At 36.4% G+C, this 8,507-nt stretch overlaps 1 long non-coding RNA gene across 1 annotated transcript in view; it reads left to right on the top strand.

Annotated features, from left to right (window-relative positions):
- The window catches only part of LOC114634262, a 2,299-nt gene extending 1,686 nt beyond the window's left edge, over positions 1 to 613 (top strand). Inside the window, exon 2 of the long non-coding RNA XR_003713301.1 lies at positions 458 to 613. This is a non-coding gene — a long non-coding RNA (uncharacterized LOC114634262). The remainder of the gene's footprint in view (positions 1 to 457) is intronic.
- The last annotated feature ends 7,894 nt before the right edge of the window (positions 614 to 8,507 follow it).

Here is an 8,507-nt window from a genome sequence, read left to right as displayed (position 1 = left end):
TCTCACTTTTCATTCCATGGTCCATAAGTCATGTGAGATATCTTGGATATGAAATTGTTTTTTAAAAACTCACTTGAACAATTATTTGATTTTAAAATCCATTAAATATACTACAAGACTGAACCATGTGCTCACAAACTTTGTTATTCTTGTGTAAAAACACTAATGTTTGTTTAATTTACTTTGAGAGATAATCTTGCCAAATACTTAGCATTTGCTATAAATTTTAAGCTGCACAGGATCCATTACAACATATATGTGAAGAATAATAAAGATGCTAAATAAAACATACCTGATTTAACAGGTAATACCATTCAAAATAAGATATACTGTTAACTCGGGTAATTTTTTGTGTAGAGTTCAGAAAATGCACTGAAAAGGTAGTTTTATCTGAAGTGGGGGTGAATCTATCATCTGAGAATATTTGTCTAATGAAGACATTTTATGTTTCATTTAGGATGTGACAATGGAAAAACTTCAACATATAATGTTCCACAGAGGAACTATTTGTTACAAATAGTTTCACTCATTATACTTACTTTTATGTTGTGTATCATATATATTTATCTATTATAATAAATTTTAATAAAGTGTATTATTGCTTTGACTCCAATGTACCTGATTCATGATTCTCCATAGTCTTTGAAAAATGGCATTTTCAGTATTCTCCTGTACCTCTGTTGCTCAGGCACCTGTATTCATGTGACAGATCCACTAGAATCTATTATTATTTCTTTTCCACACTACAATCAAAATGGCATTCTAAGTACTACTCAAGAAATGAATATTGGGGGTTTATCTGACCAAATTCTTCTAGATTCTCACCATAAAACAGTCCCCATTGCTAAGAATCAATTATGTAGTAGTACAATAAAATCAGACTCCCTCCTATGTATTATAGCAACTTTTTTTAAAAAAGAACTTATGTTCCTATTTATGTGAATAGGTACTCTAGATAATTATTTTCATTAGGAAAATAGCTCATCATTTGAAGGCTCAGGGTATCATCATACAGCTGTTCTGATGTCAGGAGGTTGGAGCTATTGAAGTCGTTCACCTAGCTGAGAAGCAGAGATCGATGATGTTCATATTCAGTGAGCTTCTTTAATACATTCCAGGAGCCGTGCTTAAGGAATACTACAGCACAGTTACCCTGTTATTTTGTTCACATCAGTTACTTAAGCATAGAGAGAAACTAATGACATTAAATATTCCCTCAGAGTTGTGCCCAGAATCCTTTGTCATAATAGTTCTAAATAAAATTCCATTGACGATCAACATTTATCCTCACACATGATAAATTTAGAGGTGAATCACAATTTTAAGAATATAGGAAATGGTCTGAAAGGATAGGTCAGTGTCTAAACCAACTGACATACAGGCTTTGTGACATGAATTTGGGTCATCAGAACTTACATTAAAAAACAAACAAAACTAGGTATTGTACCACAGTCATCTGTAAACTAAAAAGTTTCTACCTGGAAATGGAATTTGCAGATTGTAATGAATGTTGTTCTGTAGTGACCAAAAGAGATCCTGTGTCAAAAAGAGATGGGAAAAAGACCAGTATTTCACTCTGTCTTCTAACATAAATAAGCTCAAAGCTCTAAATATATTGCCAGTGATCTTAGATGCACACACACACACACACACACACACACACACACACACACACACACACACAGAGAGAGAGAGAGAGAGAGAGAGAGAGAGAGAGAGAGAGAGAGAGATCATACACATTTGCATATGCATCACATATATTCAGAAACCCACATAGGTACAGTATATTTGATGTAGTGTCTCTCTTCATAAACTGAGACCTTTATCTCAATGCCAGGCATTCTTTACTCATGATTCTTGTTCTGAGAAAGAGTCTGTGATTCAAATTTGAGATATGAAAATCATAGAAAATTCCCTAGTAAAGACATTCATAAATACCACATTAATTATTTTTAGGACCCTTCTACACTCCCCTAGCACACATTCAGAATGTTTCCTTTATCACTATAATTATTTTAAATTTTTATTGAAAATTGAATTATAGCACTGTGACCTCCCATTCCTCCCTTTAGTCCATTGCATGCAACCCACTCGCAAACTCATTGTTTCAATATTGTTATATATGTGTGTTTATTTGTTTATGATTGTATCTATAAAAATAGAAACACAACTTGAGTCCACTTTGTGTTTGTGTATATGGTTTCCAAGGTGAGTAGTCTGTATTGGACAGTCCATTTGACTCTCACTTGTATAAAAGGCTAATATTCTGCTGCCATCTTTAGTTGCTTGTAATATTTTGAAACATGAATTATGACCATTGCATTAACACTGCATTGATATTGCCATCATTGTAGTTTTACATCCATTTTCTGAGATTTCAAAACACCCTTTCAGGTGTGCTGCCTCTTAGTCTTTGTAACCCCAATTTATGCAATATTCCCTGAGCTATACACACTGATATACATGTATTCTTTTGTGCTGGGTTTTCCCCCAATCCATTGATCTCTTCATTGTGTCCAGTTTTGGTTTTCCTTGATGGTCTCAATTTACTGTACCAAGAGGCTTCTTTGATGAGAGTTGATGGCTTCACTTCTATGTGGGTATAAGAATGAAATTTAGAATGCTGCCTTAAGGAATTGAGCTAATCTAGTAAACTAGTCTGATACATTTTCATGTCCATGACTTCATGAGCTTCCTAAATCTGACTAGATTTCTACTGCTAGCCATGATTTCTTTCAATCTCTTTGAGATTAATCCCTCCAAATGTTAAAATATTTCAAATTACTTTCCCCAAAATACCAATGTTTGTCATAGCCGTTGGCTTCCTCTCAGGGTTGATGAGTTGAGTGCCTGTTGCCTAATGAATCTTACAGGGATATCTCTGAATTCAACTGATTCTACCAGGATATGACTTAGAAGCCTCTAGCTTTAAGTTGAGTTTCTCTTGTACATAAAACAGTAGGCAAGTTGACATGTTAGGACCCTCCTGCCACACTTATGAAGTATATCAATAACCAGTACAGCAAGCTTTCAGAATAAGTTCAGTAAGTGATACATACATGTCAGTAATATCCAAGGAGTCTTTGATTAGACTTAAGTTTATTTACTTTACCACATAATTGAACATAGTTCTAGAACTTTCATTTGGTTTTTCAGAAAAAAAAATAGGTTATTGTAAAGGGGCCTCTAAAGTTCAATAATTTAGGCCTTGTTATTTGTCTCAAGGATTATTCCATGCTGGACCTTTGACTTGACCAAGTCACACATTTTGACTCCTGTCTGACAAGAGAAATTCATTTTCCTAGTAAATAAAGTAAGTGAAATATAAATATAGTATAAAGTTCCTTCCTTTTTGGCTACTTTCCTTTTCGACTTTCCAAGTCTTCAATTCAATTCACCTTAATCAACTATAGTCTGAAATGTTAAATGCTGGAATACCTAGTAATAAAAAGTTGCATACATATTAGATGGAATACCATACTGATTTAAGTGAAGACATTTTTTTTTTACCAGTAACTCCCTTGTTTCTACCATTCCTTGTGATCATCTCCTGATGATTTGTTTCTCAGATATGCTGGGATTTCCCCTGTATCCCAGGCTGTACTATAGCCACACCAAAATCTACCATTGGCCTTTCTTGAGATAAACTATACTGGCAACACATGAGTTTCCTATAATTCTTTCTCTAGGACAGAATCTCGTGTGCCTTTCCCTAAGTCTACAAATTAAAACATGTAAGAAACTGTTGTTTTAAAATACATGAGTCAATTATAAAGTTGAGCCTCTCTAAAATATTGTCTCAAATTTTCCAAAGGTGTTTAAAAGTCTTTCCGTTCTTATGTTCTACTGTGGAAGAACTGAAGGGTCCAAAGGGGCTTGCATCCCCATAGGAAGAACAATATCAACTAACTGGACCTCTCTGAGATTCTAGGGACTAAACCACCTACCAAAGAATATACATAGAGGAAGCCATGACTCTAGACACATGTGTAGTAGAGGATGGCCTTATCTGACATCAATGGGAGGCGAGGCCCTTTGTCCTCTGGAGGCCCAATGCCCCAACATATGGTGATGCTTGAGCAGTGAGGAAGGGGTAGATAAAATGGTAGCTAAGAACCCTCATAGAGGCAAAGGGAAGGGGTAAAAGGGGATAGGATAGGGGTTGCTGTGGAGGGGTAACCAGGAAGGAATATCATTTGAAATGTAAATGAGTAAAATGATTGAGAAATAAATAAACATTTTTAAAAATCAAAATGAGTTAAAGATTCCCTATAAAGGAAAATGTAAACAACAGTCACATTCAGATCTAAAACAAACAAAACAAAAAGTCCCAGAAGTTTAAAGTTTAAAAGTTCATCATCAGATATTGGCTACTCACTATCTTCTGTGTTACAAACCTCACCATTTCCCCAGATCTGCTGTTAGCAGGACACACGTTTTGTTATGCTCATTCAGGTTATCTACACTCCAGGACTGCGCAGATCCCATCATACAGGTAACTTCAAAATGTTAGAATTTCTCTTGCAAATGGACTGCACCTCACCAATAGGCTGTGTTGGGATCTTGCCAGGAACACTATCTCATGTGGTGTCAGTCACTAACTTTTTACCACGGACACTTCATGCTTTTGGCTTCTACAGAAACTGAGGCTGTACCCCATTATTGTCCTCCCCAACCTTATACTAGTTCCCAAGACTCAGCCACTCCCTAACATCCCTTCATGATTTCAAAACTACAAGTCAGAAACCTATGAACTTCTCATAATTTTTGTGTACTCTCACATCAAATCCAGGAAATCTTAGCATTTTAATCAGTGAATATAATTATGCTGTTTTGCTAATTTGTACCATTGGTTTTTACTATATTTTAAAAAATGTTACTAGAGTCACAGATTGCCTCTCTACTTCTGTAGTCATCTTTTAACTTTTACTGATGAGGGTTGTTTTGAAATCCACTTTTGTGCTGAATCCCAATTTGGGCCTGTGACTGGACCTCCTTTCTCTCAAGCTCTTCTCCATTTTTGTCCTTGCAGTTCCTTCAGACAGGAACAATTCTGGGTCAGAGCTTTGGACTGTAGGAAGGCAACCTCATCCCTGTACGCGATATCCTGTCCCTCTACTGGAGGTGGACTCTACAAGTTCCCCCTCTCCACTGTAGTGCACCTCAGCAAAGGTCACTCCATTTGAGTCCTAACTGCCCGAAACAGCCTACTATCCCCTCAGGACTTCCATTTTCCTTCAACCTATCTGTTAACCTCATCAGACCTGCAGATCTTGAGCATACAGACCTGTGGATTTTTACCATACAGACCTGCTTGTCTGCAATCATACAGACCAAGATACCCATCAGAGGCCTACCACATCAGGACCATTGAAGTTAACCACTTCTCAATACTTATTAAAACAGGAACATCAATGGACCAAGACTATCCACATGGCTAAAGGATCTCGAAAGAACAAAATCAACAAAAGCCAGAGCAATATGACACATCCAAAGTAAAGTTACCCCAATACAGCAGGAACTGGATATCCAAACACAAGCAAAACACACAAAAAAATAAATGACCATAAATCCAATTTTATAAAGTTGATAGAGACCTTAAAATAGTAAAGGAATACACCCTCTAGAGAAGTAAAGGAATGGAGGATTTAAAAGAAGGACTGAAGGAGTTGAAGGGGTTTGCAACCCCATAGCTAGAACAATATCAACTAACTGGACCACCCAAAGATCTCAGGATCCAAACCCTCAACCAAAGAGTATATAGGGAGGACCCATGGCCCAAACTGCATATGTAGCAGAGGATTGACTTATCTGACATCGATGGGAGAGGAGACCCTTGGTACTGTAGAATCTCGACGCCCACGCATAGGAGAATGCTTGAGCAGTAAGGTGATAGTGTAGGGGTGAGCACCCTCATTGAAGTAAGAATAGAAATGAGAGGCATTGTGCAGGGGAAACTAGGAAGGGAGAAACATTTGAAAGGAAAATAAAATAACTTGCTAACAACACAAGAAAATACAAACATCTGGAAGTCTTTAAAGAGGAAACACATTCTTTAAAGATACACAGTAAAATACAGTTAAACAGATGAAGGAAGTAAAATTGTGCAAGACAATGTCCAAATAGAAGCAATTAAAAAAAGCCACAAACTGAGGGACTCTGACTCTTCAATATGGCAAACCTAGGAAAGAGAACAGCAACAAAATATGCAAACATCACCAATAGATGCAGGAAATGGAAGAGAGAATCTGAAGCATAGAAGACACAGTATAAGAAATAGACTATCAGCCAAAGACATGTGAAATCTAAAATTCCTGACACAAATAATCCAGGAAAACTGGGATTCCATAAAGAGACCTAAGTTAAGAATAATAGGAATAGCAGAAGGAGAAGAATCCAAGCTCCCTGAGCCAGAAAATATTCTCAAAAAAATCTTTAAGAAAAATACCCAACCTAAAGTAATACCTATAAATATATGAGAAGCGTAGAGAACTCCAATTTTACTGGACCATAAGAAGTAAATCATCACATCACAAATAATGAAAACAACATTTACAGGAAAAAGATTAAAAGAAGCAAGGGGAAAGAGGCAGCTAACATATAAAGGCAGACCTATCAGAATTGCACCAGACTTCTCTACAGAGGCTGAAAAGCTAAAAGAGCCTGGCCATATATCTTGCAATCTCTAAAAAAAAAAAAAAACCCACAGGTTGAGACCCTAAAATGCAACACCAGACAAAAATCTTAATCACCATAGAAGGAGAAAATAAGATATTTCAAGACAAATCCTAATTCAAACAATATCTATCCACAAATTCAGTCCGACAAAAAATACTAGAAGGAAATTACAACACCAGGATGATAACTATATCCAAGAAAATATAGGAAATAAGTAATTCAATCCAGCAAAAACAGGGAAAGCACACACAAATAATTCACACATACACATGTGCACACACGTGCGTGCACACACACAGAGACAGACACACACACACACAATCACCAATATTAAAATAACAGGAAAAAACAATCACTGATAATTGATATCTCTCAACATCAATGGACTCATATCCCCCATAATAAGACACATGCTAATAGAATGGACGAAAATGTAGAATTCATCATTCTGGTGCATACAAGAAGCACACCTCAACCATAAAGATAGACTTCAGAATAAAGGACTAAAAAATTTCCAGGCTAACAGATACAAGAAACAAGCTGGGGTAGCCATTGTAATATTTAATACAATAGACTTTCAACCAAAATTAATCAAAAGAGACAGGGAAAGAAACTTTATACTTGTCAAAGGAAAAATCTAGCATGATGCAGTCTTAATTCTGAACATCTATACTTCAAACACATGGTCACCCACATGTGAAAAAAAATGTTGCTTAAACTTAAATTACACATTGAATGCAACACATTAATACTGGGAGACATCAACACCCTACTCTCACCAATTTACAGGATATCAAGAGAAAACAGTATAGAGACATAATGAAACTAACAGATATCAAATTGACCAAACAAGCATCAATAAACTAAAACACAAAAGAATGTACAATCTTTTGACCAACTCATGAGTCTTTCTCCAAAACTGGCCATATAGTTGCTAATACCAATAATCCTCAAACTGTTCCACAAAAGAAAAACAGAAAAAAAAAAAACCACTGCTAACCTCATTCTATGAGGCCACAGCCACCCGGATACCTAAACCATACAAACACTCTACAAAGAAGAGAACTCCAGATTGATTTCTGATATGAACATTGATGCAAAATATACTCAATAAGATATTCAAACACAGAATCTAGGAACATATCAAAGATATCATCAATCAAGATCAAGTAGGCTTCATCTCAGGGATGACGAGAGTTTAAAAGAAAAATATGAAGAAAATCTACTATATAAACAAACTGAATAGACACTGAAAAAGATTTGATAAAATTGCCAAGTGGTGGTGGCACACACCTTTAATCCCAGCACTTGGGAGGCAGAGGCAGGCAGAGTTCTGAGTTCCAGACCAGCCTGGTCTACAGAGTGAGTTCCAGGACAGCCAGGGCTATACAGAGAAACCCTGTCTCGAAAAACCAAAAAACAACAAAAAAATTTGATAAAATCCAACATCCCTTCATGTGAAAGGTTTTAGAGAAATCAGGAATACAGGGCATAAAGCTAAACACAATTAAAGCAATATACAGCAAGCAAATACTCAACACTGAGGTAACTGGACAGAAACTTAAAGCAATTCCCACTAAAATCAGGGAATTTTTTGTTAAGGCTGCCAACTCTCTACCTATCAATTCAATATAGTACTTAAAGTTCTAAGAAAAACAATAAGAAAACAAAAGGATATCAAGGGGATAAAAACTGGCAAGGAAGAAGTCAAGGAGAGAGATACCCAGGTGGGAAAGGGGACATGGAGGGAAAGTGGGGAACATGATCAGGAATTGGGTAAGGAGAAAGGACTGAGGCCCCGAGGGTCAGCAGAATGAATGGAAATAGAC

The sequence above is a fragment of the Grammomys surdaster genome, unplaced genomic scaffold, assembly GCF_004785775.1.
Source record: "Grammomys surdaster isolate TR1022 unplaced genomic scaffold, NIH_TR_1.0 925, whole genome shotgun sequence".
Taxonomy (NCBI): Eukaryota; Metazoa; Chordata; class Mammalia; order Rodentia; family Muridae; genus Grammomys; species Grammomys surdaster.
Note: the sequence above shows the minus strand (reverse complement) of the source record. Positions and strands in the feature narration are given on the sequence as shown.